The 18,871-nt window shown below is 39.8% G+C and overlaps 1 protein-coding gene across 3 annotated transcripts in view; it reads left to right on the top strand.

Moving 5' to 3' along the window:
* The window catches only part of NUDT14 (nudix hydrolase 14), a 605,258-nt gene that overhangs the window by 289,813 nt on the left and 296,574 nt on the right, over window positions 1-18,871 (top strand). The window lies entirely within an intron of this gene.

The following is an 18,871-nucleotide window of genomic DNA, read 5'->3' as shown; positions in this document are numbered from 1 at the left end:
TTCAGGAGGAATATTCTATTCCCCTCATATGAAAAGTGCACACCATCTTCCCTGTAGATATCTTGCATGTTGTAACGCAAGTTATTATTGTATATTGAACCCATTCCATAGTCTCTCATTTAAGCAGAAACAGATTTATTCACATGTTTCCGTGCTTTCTCAAATTGTGGACAAAATTTATTGGACCACTTCCATTTCTGCCTTTGGCATATATTGGAATATACCTAGGCAGTTTGAGGAAAAAGTGCCATCAATTGATCAAAGGTGTCCTTTATAAGCATTTCCAGACCTACCCCAGTCAAAGTGCCCAAGTCATTTCCTCCACAGTGCACAATTAAAAGGTCAGGGTGTGGCAAATGCAAAAAGGTTTTCACCAATGGTATCAATTGGTGACATTTCAATCCTCTATGGCCAATCCATTTAATCTTCACATTTGGTAAGTCAAGGTTGTGAAAATTTCTGGTAGCTGCATACCTTTGAGCCCAGTGGATATAGCTATGTCCAATACTCCAGACAGAATACATGGTGAGAGGAGATTCTGATGCAGTCAGATGAAGTGTGGAAAAGAAATGGCAGTTGGAACAATAGGAGTTTGCAAAAAAAAACCTGTGGAGTTTCAGTGCTCTTGAATCACAAGCAATGATTGGTAGAATGAGATAGTTGAAAACTGAAAGTTAGGGTGCATGTTTGTGTTCTGTGTAAGAAGTAATTTGAATGGTTAAAAAAAAGTCATTTAAAGAAACCTTTCACCAGAAAAGCTGGTGTATTCGCAGGTCAAACATCCTTGATGAGGTGATTTGCAACATTGTAGAATAAACTTTTAACCCTGGGAGCTCAGTGAGGAGGGAGTTGCTATGGTAACAGGTAGAAAGGGCTGAGGGGGGGAAGGGTGTTGGTTTGAAAATACAGAGGGAAGAGATTTGATTGGTTACCATGAGCAATATGTGTGTAGAATTAGAGGTTTTCTGTGCCTTTATGGTTTGCAGTGTCTGGAGAACATACCTTTTGCTCTGCTAAAGAAATATTGGTGTGTGTATCTGACACTGTTCTGAATCTCCTAAAATATTTGTAAAGGTGAGTTATGATTCATTTAATATACATAGAGACTTGTATACTCTATGGAGAAGATTTGGAAGCAAATTGTGGTTTTTTAATGTTGGTTTGTGTCATGCTTTTTGATAATGCTTGGTAAAAAGTTTTTACTGCATAGAATAATTGTATTTTGTAAAATTGTGAAGTTTTAGTCGTGACATGGAATGCTTCTACATAGGACCTGTGCTGTGTTTTGTAAATGTGATGTAAAAAACGATTTTGGGGAAAATAAATAGTTTTTACATTTTTTAAAAGGAATAAAGAATGTGTGCATGTTTAATAGAAATACATTTGACTCTTTACAATGATGTTACCTGTGTTAACTCAGTGTAGGAAGCATATTGAGTTTGTTTGCATAGAGGAATTGTATTTTGTAAAATTGTGAAGCTTCATGTGAAAGCCTTTGCCTCAGTCTTATTCCTGTTGTGAGGCAGGTGCAAGATTTTGCCTCAGTCTTATCCCTGCTGTGAGGCAGATGGTTGTAAATATGATCTGTGCTGTGTTTCCTAAATGTGATGTCAAAAACGATTATGGGGAAAATAAATGGATTTTACATTTTTGAGTATAATGTGGCGCAAAGGTTTAAAAAATGATGCATACATGCGCCACTTTTTAAATATGGGGAAAAAAGGTACATGTTTGGGCTTTCCTGGGGAGCCTAGGTGGTGAGGATTGTATCTAAGTGTGCAGTGGACTAGGCTTCATGAAGCATATCCCTGTCTGCATTCTTAGACACAGGTGTCAATTTGACTCTTTACAATAATGTTAGCTGTGTTTTAAAACAGTGTAGGAAGCATATTGAGTTTGTTTGCATAGAGGAATTGTATTTTGTAAAATTGTGAAGCTCCATGAGAAAGCGTTTGCCTCAGTCTTATTCCTGTTGTGAGGCAGGTGCAAGATTTTGCCTCAGTCTTATCCCTGCTGTGAGGCAGATGATTGTAAATAGGATCTTTGCTGTGTTTCCTAAATGTGATGTCAAAAACGATTTTGGAGAAAATGATTGGTTTTTACATTTTTGATTATAATGTGGCGCAGAGGTTTAAAAAGTGACGCATCTACCTATATGCATCAATTTTTAAATATGGGGCAAAAAGGTACTTGTTTGGGTTTTCCTGGGGTGCGTAGGTGGTGAAGCTTGTGTCTAAGAGTGCAGTGGACTAGGCTTCATGAAGCATATACCTGTCTGCATTCTTAGATGCAGGTGTCAATTTGACTCTTTACAATGATGTTACCTGTTTTTTAAATCAGTGTAGGAAGCATATTGAGTTTGTTTGCATAGAGGAATTGTATTTTGTAAAATTGTGAAGCTCCATGTGAAAGCGTTTGCCTCAGTCTTATTCCTGTTGTGAGGCAGGTGCAAGATTTTGCCTCAGTCTTATCCCTGCTGTGAGGCAGATGATTGTAAATATGATCTGTGCTGTGTTCCCTAAATGTTATGTCAAAAACGATTTAGGGGAAAATCAATTGATTTGTTTTGTAATTTCTTACGTACATATAGTAAAAAAAGTATAAAGCAGAAAGTGAAGTTGTTGCAAGACTTAGATCCTTGCAGAGTGAGAGGAATCACAGGTTTGCAAGGCCATTCACTGGCTTGTCTTTCTAGAAAAGTCTGTCAGAGTGTTTTTCATCATTTTAGGATGTTAGCAGTGCATCATACCAAAATGAGGAAATTAGTGAGAATGTTGTGTTATGCAAAAAGTCCAGCACTTAAGCTTAAACAATTAAACAGTGCTCTTTTGCATGGAACAGAATTAGATGTGAAGAAGATTTGTGAAGAAATTGAGATTTGTTATTTTCGTGAAAAAGAGGACAGTGTAGAAATTGAGACAGCAATTCAAGGTAATGTGGAAGACAATGTACAGATTTTAAATACAGAAAAGTTTGAGAAGGAAATTACCAGGTTTAAGGTGAAATCAAGTGAAAGTCCGAATTTTACTTGTGTGTGTTGTCGACGGACTCATTATAAGATTCAGACTATGTTAGTTGATTTATATGCAAAAAGTGAAAAGATGGATAATTATGAGTGGAAAGATTTAGCAACTTATTTGTGGGTGGAGAATTCTGTTGATTTGAGTTCTGATCAGCGTATTTGTAAATATTGTTATGATAAATTAAATCAAAACAGAATGCCTGCTATAGCTGTTCATAATAATCTGGAGTTGGTAGACATTCCCCGTGAATTGATGGATTTAAATACATATGAGTCTATTTTGATTCAATGTGTCCATCCTTTTCAGGCAATTGTTCGCATGGAGCCTAAGATAGGGACATTGCCTCCTACAGATTTGCAGAGAGGATTAAAGGGAAGAGTTGTTTATTACAATTGGTATAGAAAAAGTAGAAGAGGAACCTTTAGTTATTCTAGTTAATGGGGTTCCAACAAAGAGTAAAAAAATCTGGCAAGATTTAGTGGATGTTAGGAAAGTCAAAAAGGCAACGTTGTATTTAGTCAAAAACAATGAGTACTACAAAGATGTATGTGTTGCAGCAGAGGAAACAGCTGCAGATGAAGACAGTGATTATTCAGGCGGCCAAATTGAAAAAGTTGATGTGTCTAGAAGTGAAGAAATATATGAACATTATACTGTTCATCCTTTGCATTCCAAAGAAGTAATGGGGAATGCAATTGAATTGTTTCAAATGAAAACAGCAAAAGGAAGTCCCATTAGTGTATGGGAAGAAAGTTTGGAAGCTCGTTGTTTTCCACAGCTATTTCCAACAGGTCGAGGTGGACGATATGACGATCGACCACTTCAAATTCCTGCATCTGAATATCGAACTATAAGATTATATGCTGAAGATCCAAGGTTTCGTCAATGTATTCCCTATTTGTTTCATCTACTGTATGAAAGTGACTTGTCTGGGCTTTCTTATGCAGTAAACCATATTCTGAAAAGTGGAGCACATCTACAAAATGTTTCGGCGAAGGACTTTATGGAGAAAGTGAATCTGCAAGATAATATTTTAGAATCTCATCTAATCAATCTCATGGCATGTCAGCGTGGTACAAATGAGTATTGGTACCGTCGCCATGGGGAATTGAAATGTATGCTAAGAAACTTAGGAACTCCTACATGGTTCCTCACTCTTAGCTGTGCCGAGTATGCATGGGAGGACTTACTTCAATTTCTACGAGAGGCCAATGCTAATATACAAAATATAGAATTCAAAACACCTGGAGAACTGTGTTCTTTGGATCCAGTGAGTGTATGCAGATATTTCAATCATAGATTTGAAGCTATGATGTCTTTTATTACCAACAAAAAAAAATCCTCCCCTTGGAGAGGTTTTGGATTTCTTTTGGAGAAAGGAGTATCAAGCGAGAGGTGCTCCTCACACACATATGTTATTATGGATTAAAGATGCACCCAAGTTTGGAACAGATTCAGATGAGACAGTGATGAGCTTCATTGAAAAGTATTCAACATGTGCTGTTACGAAAACTACAGAAGAAAACAATTTAAGGCAACAAGTTTTACGCTTTCAATCCCATCGTTGTGGAAAGTACTGCCGTCGAAAATTCAGAAACAAGGACAAGTTCTACACAAAATGTTGTTTCGCTTTTCCGCGACCAGTGATTTCTAAAGGAAGAGTAAATAATTTAATGTCTTCTCTGCGACATACTGTGACGAGAAAATCACCAAAAAATACATACAATTTAAAAAGAAACGAAGAGTCCAAGTACATCAATGACTACAACCCGGTGATTTTGTCCATGTGGAATGCTAACATGGATATTCAATTCGTTGCTGACAACTCTATTGCTGTAGCTCGATATGTGACGTCTTACATCACAAAAAAAGAAAATACAGAACTGAAGGAAATGTGGGAGGACATTTCACATGAAAAGAGCCTAAGCAAGAAATTGTACAGTTACAGTCTGAAGATGTTGTCGCATCGAGAAATTGAAGCATATGAATGTTCTGATCGATTGTCGTCAGCAAGTCTCTATGCCAAATCTAGAACCATCATTTGGGTGAGTCTAGGTATTGCTGCAACACGAAATCGAGTTTTGAAATCTGTACAAGAGATAGAGTATTTGGCGGAGAAAGAACCAGAAAGTACAGATATTTTGAAGACAAACATATGGGATACATACTATCCAAATAGAAGTCCTCACCTTGAGAACGTTTGTCTCTATGAAGTTCTGCAAAGATATATTTATAAGAGGAACATCAGAGAAGATATCAATAATGGAATATATGGAATCATTGGATGTGAAGGATGTCTAGTGAAACAGAAAAAAGGTCATTTGATTAATCATCGAAAATTGAGTTGTGAAAATCCAGACAAAAGAGAATTTTACTATTTGGCTCTTTTGCAACTCTTTAAACCATGGCGAGAAGAAGAGGAACTACTTGGAGATTTTCTCTGTTATGAAGACTTTTAATGCTACGAAGGATACCATAGAATGTCCTGTTTTTCCAAATTATCTGCAAATGTTGAATGAAGAAATAGAGCAAGAATCAACAATTGCTGCAGAGATTGCCAGAGATAGTTCTCAAGGCAGTCAGAGTTCTGCTTCATTGAGTCAGGATCCACTAGGAGGACCAATTATCCAAAATGAAGCTGCCACTGCCATGGATGAAGTGGAAAGAGCTATGGAGCAAGCTCAAGAGGATGTAATTCATTTAGAAGATTTGGTGAAACAATTAAACCTTGAGCAGAAACTGATATATGACGAAGTCACAGGACAGGTTGAACATGGATGGAGTCATGAGAAGAAAGAGTGCTCATGTACATCATTTAAGCCTGTCCGACTGTACGTGAGTGGAGAAGCGGGAACTGGAAAAAGTTTTCTGATTAAAGCAATTGCATCTTATCTGCAGAAAAGGACTGAATCACCGCTGTCTTGTGTTGTTACCGCTCCAACTGGGCTGGCAGCACATAATATTAAAGGGATTACTTTACATCGTTTACTGATGCTGCCAGTGGAGCATGATAACAAATTGCAATATCACAAGCTATCTGGAGATGCGTGTTCCGAAGTTTCGAGAGTCCTGAAGAAAATGAAACTTCTTATCATTGATGAAGTAAGCATGGTGTCAAATATAATGCTTGCTTTTGTGCATTTGAGAATGCAAGAAATTCTTAGAACAGACTATGATGTTTTATTTGGAGGAAAACACATTATTGTTTTTGGAGATCTTCTGCAGTTGACTCCAGTGAAAGGACAACCTGTGTTCAAAATGCTCACACATGAAGATACCAGGAAGTGCCTAGGAAGCATTGGAAACGTTAATATATTGTTAAACTTCAAATATGCAGAACTGCTTCAAAATATGCGTCAGGCAAAGGATGAGGATTATAAAAATATTTTACAAGATGTAAGAGTAGGAAAAATAAGTCAACAAGGGAAAGAAGCTTTACATGGACGGTTAATTTCTAATTTGTACCCAAATGAAAACGTTCTTCCAGAGAATATTTTTAAGAAAATTAACGAGAAGAAATCTGCCATATGTTTGATGCCTACTCTGAAAGAATGTTCCATGTTCAACATCAAAATGCTGAAGTTAGAAAATGAAGAGATAGTGAAACTGGAAGCTATAGATAAAATAGAGCATATGGGAGCAACAATTATTTTGTCACAAAATTCAAAATCAAAATTGGATTCATTGGAGAAGACTATATCTAAAACTGCTGGTTTTGAAAAGACTCTGAATGTTTGTTTGAATTGTCATGTCATTTTGAGAAGGAATTTAAATGTTGAAAGAGGTCTGGTAAATGGAGCAATGGGTCATGTTGTTGGTTTTGTGAATTACAAAAATAGAGATGGAATTGAAATTATAAAAATTAACTTTGATGGCATTGATGAAATAGAACAAATTTGTCGTTGTTCAGCTAGATTTTTGCTCGTGAAAGACTTATATGTTCGCCGAAAACAGTTTCCTATTTGTTTGGCATATGCGGTGACAATTCATAAATCTCAAGGTTTAAGTGATAGCGCTTTGGTGAACATTGGAAGTTCTGTGTTTAAAGAGGGTATGGCATATGTGGCTTTATCACGAGTCAGAACGTTATCATGATTGTACTTGATTGAGTGTGACGAAACAAAGATTTGTGCAGATCTAGATTGTGTTAAAGAATACAATAGGTTAAGAAGAGAGTATGCTCCACATTTGCCTCAATATCCTCTGATTGAAAAACGTGTGGTAGGCCGAAAAAGAAGAAATGAGAGTAATTGCAGTGAGGTAGTAGCAAAAAGACAAAAAGTAGATGAAACTGTAATTGTAAGCAGAAGGAAAAAGGATTCTGTTGAGGATGTTGTTGGATTTCAGTTTGAAAACAGTTCTGGTGTCAACTGCTATGCTAATGTAGTAGTTAATGTTGTTTTTTTTCTTCAAAATTTACAAAAACAGATTGTCGAAAATCGGGAACAAACATTGTGCTGTTTATTGAATTCTGTGTTAGAGAAATGTAGTAGTGATAGAGGAAAAATAGAAAGTGTTTCAGAAATTAGGAATCTTGTAGACATATGTTCAGGTCAAAATCAATTTTCACAGATAATTCAGCAGGATTGTCCGGAATTTTTAATGTATATGTTTGATGTATTGGAAGATGAAGGAGTAGATATAAAAAATCTTTTTAACCTTTCTTATCAATGGCAACATGACTGTGATAACTGTGCTTCATCAAGTACTACTAGAATAGACAGTGAAAGATTTATATATTTGACTTTACCAGACTGCAAATCAGTGCCTTTTAATAATCTAGTTGAAGCAGCTGATCACAATATGGTGTGTACCCAATGTAAGTCTACAATGCTGTCCACATTATTTCTACAAAATGATGGTCATTATGTCATTTTAATGTTCCAACGATGTAGACCTGATGGAACTAAATTGACAACTTCTATTAAAAATTTCGTGGCTTCTCAATTATCGATATCAGGAAGAACCTTTGCAACTGTAGCTATTATTTTTCATGACGGTCCTTCTACAACATCAGGGCATTACACATGCTATTTAAAAACTTCTAAAGGTTGGACCCAATGTAACGACACTCATTTGACTTTCAAACAACGTTTGCCTTTTGGCTTTATAAATTCATACCTAGTGTTTTTACAGCCAAAATTTAGGTAAAGGTAATTGGCCTATGAAGACGGGAGGAGTACTGATATATACTCATACATCTGACACTATTTGGCCAAATGGAAAGGTGCAGGAATGAGTAAAGAGTCATGACTGAAAAAAAGGAGTATATGAAAATATTGAAAATATTTCAGATGTTCTTGGAGTTTTTCTTCTAGAAAGTCGCTAAAATGGATTTTTTACTGAACAGCAAAGTACTTTGCAACGAGAAAAGGACCTCCATGATATACTATTTGGCCTTAAGGAAAAGTAAGTCAATCAAAAATTAGTGTACATTTGTCATTTGTTAGTATTTAAGTTTTTTTTTAAAACACAATCTTTTAGATTGTGTTTTTTTTCCCGCTGTCATATGATGAGTAATTTGAACTCACTGTTTTAAGTGAAATTCAATATATTCTGAGAACAGCAAAAATAAACTATGAAACATGTTGTACAAGTTATTCTATACTTTGGATTGTGTAAATTAAATTGTATTCCCATTCTCTGACACTCACTTTCCTTTTTCCGTCCTCTTTCTGCTCTTTTAACTCACTTATAATGTCTTTCTCTCACTCTCTGTAACCCCCGTTCCCTTACTCCACTTCTTTGACAACCCCTCATTTTCATTTCAACTGTCTGCATCACCTCTCTCCCTTGCATAACTTTTCAGCTTTCAGTCTCTCTGCTTTACTTCCCTTTTCCGTATTTTCCACCTTTGCTCTTTTAGTAATTCCTGTTTACTCACTCAGCACTATTATCGCACTCTATCACTATAAATCACCCACTCTCCCTCGCTTAACTTTGTTTGCTCCTTACTTTTGACCTTTTCTATCTATTTTTCGTTCACTACTTCTATGTCCTCAGTGCCTCACTCTTCTTGTGTTATGTTCACTTGTGTTTAACTACCTTCTATCATTTCTTTTACAACAACTTCACTGCTCCTCTCTCATCGTTCTTCATTCCATTTCTTTTACTCTGGTTCCATTACTATCTCTAATTTCCTATGTTTCACACTGTTATGATTTTTAACCTCTTCATTTGTATCTTTTAATTTAAAATACATATTTTACTAATTATAACTTATTTTTTCTGCTCTTTCACAGATATAAAGTGTACTAAAACAATGTAATTAAAGTTACATTTATTATATGGTAAGTGTGACTAAAAAAATGTAGTTTGTCATCACCCTTTGCTTTAAGCTCACTAATATTTTCTCAACCAACCTCACTCCTGTTTCTTTAATCTGCTTCCCTCACTTATTCTTATTCTCCATGTTTACTCCAATTTCCCTATTTCCCCTCTCATATTCAACTTCTTTCAGTCCCTATTCTTTACTTCACTTACCCTCTGTTCTCTTCCTTTGCTTCTTCACTCATTCTGTTTTTCTTAATTATTTACCTTACACCTACACACACACACCTCATCCCCGTCCCAACACATACACACACCTCTGACATACACCACACACACACATCACACACACACCTCATACACAGAAAAAAATCCCCCCACACACACACTTCACATACACATACACATCCCATTCAGGTACTGTTACCTTTATTTTCTCTGTCCTTTGTGTTTGTCACTCCCCATCTCTTATCCTAATTAAATTTTTCACTGTCTTTCACCCCTCTTTACTTATACTAACTGGTCTTTTCTTACCCTCCCTCACCGTTATTCATTTATCCCAGTTACGCCACTACCGTTCATTCTCAATTTTTTTCTGTCCTATCGTTTTCTTTCAACACCCACTCACATTCTCCCACTATCTCTAGTTTAGTGTTCTTTCTCTCTCTTCCCTTCTTTCGCTCCTTTAGTGATTTTACTTTTCTCATTTTCACCCTATTACACATTGTCTGTTTTTAACTATGTAGTAAACAATCCCTCTATGTTTCTCCCTCTAGCTCTCTTTCTCTTAACATTACTCTCTTTGTGTTCTTCCCTCATGCTAACTCCTTCATTAATTATTTTTTTCTTTTTTTTTTGGGTGCGCTCCCCGGTGCGCGCCCCGGTGCACGTACCGGTACGCGTACCCTGCAGAAAAAAGATTGACACAGATTCTTTAAAAATATAGGTTTAATTTTATAAAGTAAAGGTAGTTCTAAAAAGAACTGTTTTTTTTCTTCTTTTTGTTGTTTTATATTTTTTTTATGTTTTTTGGAACATTTTGTACTTTTTTTGGCTTTTCTGAACACTTTTATATTTTTTTTGTATTTTTTATAGGGAGAAACAAAAAACAGGGAATTGTAATTGGCTCAACTGGAGCATGAAAAAAAATCAGGAAACATTAGTTTTTTGTTGGACACTTATGGTTATCACCAGAAACCATAATAAGTTCAATGCTTTGCTCACCATAAGCAAGTAACTTGTTACAATATTTGCATAAAATGTTGTAATCATTAAACTTCGGTTGGATAGTAGCCAATGTGTCTCTTACCCCCGAACCCGATGGAGTGGGTTGTTTTGATGTTGAGCCTCGAGCCGATAATGGGGGTAGTTTACTGCAGAGGTCCCTTAACTCTGCATTAGAGTAGTTGTTTGGATGCCAACGCATCATGTGGCGAATCATCGTATGATTCCCGAAGGAATACTTTTTGTTAGGGTTCCCCCTGGATAGCTGATCACCACAAATTAAGCAAGTCACCTTTGCTGCGTTGACTTTTTTAAAACCCCTTGGGAGTTTGTAGAACTGCCATACAAAGTGCTCTTTGGGTTTGTAGGGCTGTTTATCTTCTGGCAGGAACTCCCTTGTCTGTGCCTCCTCTTCCTCATCCTCCTCCTGTTCACCACCAATATAATCTTCTGGTGGTCTTTTAGATGGTGGTGGTGGTGGTGGTGGTGGGCCAGATGCTCCAGCTGCTGATACTACTGTAGCCATTTTCTGAGATAGAACTCGAAACAGGTCTTCCTCAGTCAAAGGACAAAGTCACAGTAAGGAAAAAAGGAGGGGGCTTTCTTCATTTGGAAAACAAAAGTGTTCTGGACCAATGAAAAGTGTTATTTTCAAGTCACATGATCCAAGCTTTCATCATTTGGAAACCAAAACTAATCTGCACCAATGAAAAGTGTTATTTTCAGATCACATGACCCGACGCGCTTACGCTACGCGCCCCGGGGCGCGTCGCGTAAGCGCGTCATGACATTGCGCGATCGTATGCGATCGCGTGATTCCGGGTGCACTTACGCAGTGCGTCATATGACGCATCACGCGACTACGCGAAACGTCATGATGTTGTTTTCGTTCGCGGGAATAGCGCTCTCGGGACGCTCCCCGGGGCGCGCCGTAACATTGCGCTTACCCGTGCGTTCACCGGTACGCACCCCGGGAGCGCTCCGGGGCGCGTACCAGGGCAAACAATAAAAAAAATTTTTTTTTTTTTACACTATTTAAAATTTTTTATAAAAATTATTACTTTCTTACCTATAGATATTTGCTATTAAAAAAACCTATGAAATTCACTGAAAAAACCATAGGTTTCACCCCAGTTATAGTTAGGAATTAGCATTTAAAAAACCTATTAAATTCACTGAAAAAACCATAGGTTTTACACCAGTTATAGTTAGCTGGAAATTTTACTCGCATAAAACCATTGAAATTCCCACGTTATAGTTAGTTGGACTCACTATAACGTGCGCGTGCAATGCACTGCTGATGATGTCACATATTACATCACTCATGACATGGTCAGTGACATCACTCATGACATCACTGATGACACCATCATTGTGACAGAGTGACAGACCTCCTTTCACTGTAATGTAACCCTTGAAACACATATTCAAAAATAGAAACAAACATTTTCAAACAAAATGGAGATACCCATACCAGTTACAACAACCAATTCAATAATTCCACCATCTATATATATATCCACTCATTCACCAACAGTTCTATATAGTCACTCATACATATACTCACTCATCATATGTAGTGATACACCTATACATCCTGTTACACACCGACAGTCATCCAAAAGTTACTCACACACATACTCACACATGCAAATAAACTATTGAACATCCATTTATTTGCATATAGAGCTATACACACACTACCACCTTACTTCTTAGGAAATGTACACATATTTATTCTCTTAAACAATCACTTATAGAAACACATACTTATTTAAACAGGAACTCTTACAATCTCATACTCTCACATATACTCACTTGCATACATCAATATTCACATATACTAGATTAAAACATATGTAGTTGCTGATAAAGACACTAGTGAGACAGTCATTCACTCACTAACACACACATATACTCACTCATCCACCCATACAGTCCTGCACATATGCTGTCTTCAAAACACATACAGAGAGTCAGTTATTCATGCATCTATGTGCTAAGTAATTCCCCCACCAAACCATACAAACACTCATACTGATACTAAATCAAACATCTAATAACCCATATACATACACATGTAGCTACTCACCAACCCATTCAGCCACTTATACAGAAAGTGAAACACTAATCCTTATATTTAAATATTTAAACATTACTCACTAATATATGTATTGCCTAAGATACACTTATTAAGTCAGTTAACCAATCAATTTAAAAAAAAAAACATCTAAACACTAATTTATTTTTCCATCAACTTTTACATATACATATATAACACATATTTATTTCTCAGATAAACACACATTCACTGGATGGTGTCATCAGTGATGTCATGAGTGATGTCACTGACCATGTCATGAGTGATGTAATATGTGACGTCATCAGCAGTGCATTGCACGCGCAAGTTATAGTGAGTCCAACTAACTATAACGTGGGAATTTCAATGGTTTTATGCGAGTAAAATTTCCAGCTAACTATAACTGGTGTAAAACCTATGGTTTTTTCAGTGAATATATATATATATATATATATATATATATATATATATATGTATATGTATATGTGTATATATATATATGTATATATATGTGTGTGTGTATATATATATATATATATATATATATATATGTGTGTGTTTTGCATATATGGCCATCTGGCCTTCTATACGATGTACATTACTGCATTTTACCTACATCCTTCTTGGTAATCTGATTCAACCTACTTGGTTGTACTTGTCTGTTTCCTTCCCTCTCTTCAATGAGTGTCTCTGTTACGTTTTTTGAAGGATTCCTTGTATTTCTGTCAAGGTTCACAGTATAAGGGTGGCTTCTTTTTACGGTTAATTTTTTTCTAGAGATGCTCTTCAGCATTCATTGTTCTCTCTTTCTCCATCATTCTGTGATTGGAGGTCCCATTTTTTCTTTGAAATCTGTTTCTCAAGATAGTTTCCTTGACGATTGGTGGGTGCTCTTTATTCCTTGCACGTATTCGCTGTGGCTGTGCACGCTGTGTATGCTCCTTCCATTGGTTTTGAGTCCTTTGGCGAGCATCTTGCATCACCTATCGTTTTTCGTACAGTCTAGTCTCTTTCTATCTTTTAGACCAGCTTCTCCTATTTGGGAATCTTTGGTGCGGCCAGCCACCTCCAAGGATGGTATTGCTTGGGTATCTTATTCTTAGAAAAGGAATCTGCGGCTAGTTGTCTCTATCAGTTAGACAAGTTACTTACCTTCGGTAATGCCTTATCTGGTAGCGACAGTCTCTAGCCGCAGATTCCTTATCGACCCAACCCTCCTCCCCACTATACGCACTAAGGGCCCTGTGGGCTCTGAGATGATTACTTAATTAACTTATTTCACTAGACCCCTACAAGCCCAGCATCCCAAAACTAAAATGTAACTCAAATAAATAAGTATAGCACAATTTAAATAATTGATAATCAATTAGATAATTGATAATTGTTTATTTATTACTTAATTAGCCTCCTACCATTGACCCCTACAAACCCAGCATCCTGAAGCTGAAATGTAACTTATATAAATAAGTATAGCACAATTCACATAATTGATAATCAATTAAATAATTAACAATTCATGATTATTTAACTTCCCACCCAGTACCCATACAAACCCAGCAGCACACACCTAAAACATAGCAAAATATATAATTATTACACACTTTACATAATTGACAATTACATAATTATTAATAATTGAATAATTATTTGCTAATGAAATATTACCTAACGTCCTACTCTATACTCCTGCAAACCTAGCAACCCACACATAAAATATAACTACAATAAATCAGTATTACATAATTTACATAATGAATACCAATCACATAATTAACTAAAAAGTATATATTACTGTTATCAATTAAATTAAGAATTCTACATCACTTATAATTACCAACTATATTAAAATACTATATAACCATCACACAAAATAGTAACACAAAACATTAATATGTGATCTAAAACACATTAAAATAAATAGGAAAACAAACTCTTTTACAACTATGCAATTGAAAACAATATCAAAACCAATAATATTCTTAACCCGTTGGCCGACTTGAGCACTACCTCGCTAGTGCTGCACACGTCCTTTAGCCAACGCAGCCCCGCCCACTCATTAGAAGTCCCGCAGCGGAATTCGCGGCACGGTTATGGAGTTAAAAACTGTATTACTTACCTAAAAAAAAGTATTCTTGACAACAATATGTTTGCATCACAATATTTTTGTGTCACAATATTTTTCTGATATTTGTTTCTCCTGGTATTTTGTCCAAACACTCAGCTAAACAATCTCATTGTGAGTTATAAAAAGTGACACACTTCTTGGTTGATTCACATCAAAACTTTGTCCGCAAGGTGAACAAACTGCAGCAAAGGTATATATTTTTCAATCTTGTTTGATGGTTGTTTGTACGTTTCACCGGCAAAACACTTGTGTTTAATATAAATCTTAAAAGGGCATTACATCCCACTCTTACGTTTTATTGGTTTGTGTGCTTGCCACTTACTTTTCTTCCTTTTCTATTGGCTGTTGCACACTATTTCCTGTTGCTCTGCGTTTGTTTGCTCTTCTGTGTGTCCCAATGCCCAAGTGCTCCTTTTTATCTGCTGAACATCTTCGTGAGTCTGCTCTCTTGATGCCGACAAAGGCTAGCGTCCTAGTGTTCTTGCTCTCCAGTGTGCACCTCGGCTGCATGGCACTTCCTGTTTGTTCAGCCGTCATAATCTCCCTGTAGTTGCACTAGAGTAAAAGCCTCAGTGAAACTAAAAGTTGCACGCTCAGATCGCAACAGCACTCACCTGTACCCCCAGGGAAACGCACACTAACCATTCCCCTGGGCCAAAGCAGGGACACACTCTAGTGCCAATGCGTTATCAGAGGCACAGTCATTTAACTTCCTCAAGTGGTGCAGACTCGGGATCTCCATAGTTATTAGGGCACAAGACTTAATCACGGTACGTGGCATTTAATGTTGTTGTGGCTTAGACCACAAATCCCTTTGTGCATTGGCCGCTCAGCAAGCAAACACGCCATCGAACTCTGGGACCTGCTCGACACATCCTCCCCGGACATCGCTTTCCTGACCGAGACCTGGATGAACGACTCTTCGGCTCCCGACATCGCCATAGCCATCCTGGACAGCTACAAGATCACCCGCAGAGACAGCACCAATGGAGTAGGAGGTGGAATCGCCATCGTCCACAAGTCCACCCTCAAGATCTCAACCAACTCCGACGACACCCTCAACACTGCTGAACACCTGCACTTTAGATCCACACTGATCCGAACACCACCCTCAGAGGAACTCTGATATACAGGCCTCCCGGACCCCGGGCACAGTTCAGCGATTCCATCGCCGACGTCGTCCGCATGCACGCTCTTACGTCCACGGACTACATCCTCCTCGGGGACCTGAACTTCCACCTCGAGAAAAACAACACCAACTCCACCATCCTGCTCGCCAACCTCGCCAACCTTGGACTCAAACAGCTCGTCACGACTCCCACCCACTTCACTGGACACACGCTTGATCCCATTTTCTCTGCAAGCCCCCACGTCTCCTTCAGTCACACCACCGAACTCCACTGGACCGATCATCGCTGCGTCCACTTCTCCTTCAAGAAGCCTACCACGCACCACCGCACCCAACAGATCCCCGCCGCTGCTGGAGCAAAATCACCGAAGACCAGCTACACACCGCCCTCGCCCGCAGCCCACCCACAGACCCTACCAACCCCGCAGCCGCCGCCAACAGCCTCAGACGCTGGATTGAAGACTGCGCCAACACCCTCGCCCTGATCAAGAATCCCTCCAACAGCCGCAAGAACAAGAATGCCGGCTGGTTCACCGAGGACCTCCAGAACAAAACTGCCGAAAGCTGGAAAGGAAATGGCACCACAAACAAACACCAGAGAACCAAACAGCCCGCAATAACGCCATACGCCAACATCATCACCTCACCAAATCCGCCAAAAAATCATCCTTCAAGGACTGCCTTGACAATAACGCACACAACAGCAAAGAGCTCTTCAACATTGAGAAGGAACTCTCTAACCCCAACGCCAGCACCAACGACATCCCACCTTCACAAAGCCTGTGCGACTCCCAGGCCTCCTTCTTCTACCGCAAAATCGCAGACATCCACAACAGCTTTGACAACCAGGCCTCCCCCATAGCCCGCGACACCTCAGACCCCTCAGCTACTGCCCACGGGCACCCCCTCGTCACCTGCACCAACATCAAAACCATGAGCACCATCCACTCCGGCTCCCCGTCAGAACCGTGCCCCTACCACATCTTCAACAAAGCCAGCACCACCATCGCACCCCACCTCCGCAAAGCCATCAACATCTCCTTCGAAACTGCGACCTTCCCATAGAGCTGAAAGCATGCCGAGATCAACGCCCTGCTCATGAAGCCCAAAGCAGACCCCAAGGACCTCAAGAACTTCCGGCCCATCTCCCTGCTTCCATTCCCGGCGAAGGTCATCGAGAAAACGGTCAACAAACTGCTGACCCGCTACCTCAAGGAAAACAACATCCTGGACCCATCACAGTCCGGGTTCCGCAGCAACCACAGCACAGAGACGGCCCTCATCGCCGCCACCGATGACATCAGGGCGCTATTGGACAACGGCGATACCACGGCCCTCATCCTCCTGGACCTGTCAGTCGCCTTTGACACTGTCTGCCACCACACCCTACGCACCCGATTCCACGACGCAGGAATCCGAGGCAAAGCCCTGGACTGGACCACCTCCTTCCTCTCTGGCAGAACACAGAGCGTCTGCCACCCTTCCTTCTGATCCAAAGCCACCAAGATCATCAGCGGCGTACCTCAAGGATCTGCCCTCAGCCCGACGATGTTCAACATATACATGGCCCCACTCGCCCACGTCGCCAGACTACACGACCTCAACATCATCTCCTACGCCGACGACACACAACTGATCCGCTCACTCACCAAGGACCCTGTCACCGCCAAAACCAACCTCCACAAAGGTATGAAAGCCGTCGCAGAATGGATGAAGAACAGCCGTCTGAAGCTGAACTCGGACAAAACTGAGGTCCTCATCCTCTGCTCCTCACCTTCAGCCTGGGCCGACTCCTGGTGGCCGACCGCCCTGGGAGCTGCTCCCAACACCTACCGACCACGCACGCAACCTGGGATTCATCCTCGACTGCACACTCTCAATGACCAAGCAAGTCAATGCCATCTCATCCTCCTACTTCAACACCCTCCGCATGCTACGAAAGATCTACAAGTGGATCCCCACCAACACTAGAAGAACGGTCACTCAGGCCCTCGTCAGCAGCAGACTGGACTACGGAAATGCCCTCTATGTGGGAGCCCCGGCCAAACTACTGAAATGACTGCAACGCATGCAGAACGCCTCTGCCCGCCTGATCCTCAACATCCCTTACCGCAGCCACATCACACCCCACCTGAGAGACCTGCACTGGCTCCCCGTCAACAAGAGGATCACCTTCAAGCTCCTCACCCACGCACACAAAGCCCTCCGCAACACCGGTCCGGCATACCTCAACAAACGGCTCACCTTCTACACCCCGAACAGCCAGCTCTGCTCCGCTGACCTCGCCCTCGCCACCGTCCCCTGCATCAGGAGAGCGAACACCGGTGGCAGATCATTCTCCCACCTCGCCGCCAAGTCCTGGAACACCCTCCCCATCCTCCTACGGCAGACCGAAGACCTACTAACCTTCAGGATACTCCTCAAGACCTGGCTGTTCGAGCAGTAGCAGCCCCCACCTCCCACCCCAGCGCCATGAGACCCTCACAGGTGAGTAGCACGCTTTACAAATGTCTTGATTGATTTATTGATTGTTATACTGGGACTGTGGGGTGAGGTTTAGAAGCTTAGTACAGACTGTTAGGGTCATGTGCCGGACTCCTGTGACATTGCAGCATTTCTTATTCCACAATGAAGGTTAGTTGTTACTTTAGTCTCTGTGTAACACATTTGTTTGTGTATGCTGGTGGATTTAGGAAGTGTGGTTCATCAATCATTTTTAAGCAAGCCGCTGATATTCTCTTAATTAATCATTTTTAATTCACTAAATTTGACTCCCTCTTGACTGTACCCTCTGGATCTCTTCATCTCAATGTGCATGACTGAATAACAGTGGCTTATTCATTTGATCTAATGTGTCTCGTTGTTAATCAAGGATTCCTGTATCCCAGAGTTGGTGCCTATGGCGATCACATACCATACAGATTAAAACTATATCATCATTCCACAGGTTAGTTCTTCTCTGAGAGATAGGTAGTTGGAATCTAATCACATTACCAATCCCCATTTCTGAGTTACAGTTG

Source organism: Lissotriton helveticus, chromosome 9 (assembly GCF_964261635.1).
Source record: "Lissotriton helveticus chromosome 9, aLisHel1.1, whole genome shotgun sequence".
Taxonomy (NCBI): domain Eukaryota; kingdom Metazoa; phylum Chordata; class Amphibia; order Caudata; family Salamandridae; genus Lissotriton; species Lissotriton helveticus.
The sequence above is the reverse complement of the archived record's forward strand: the minus strand, read 5'-3'. Positions and strand labels throughout refer to the sequence as shown.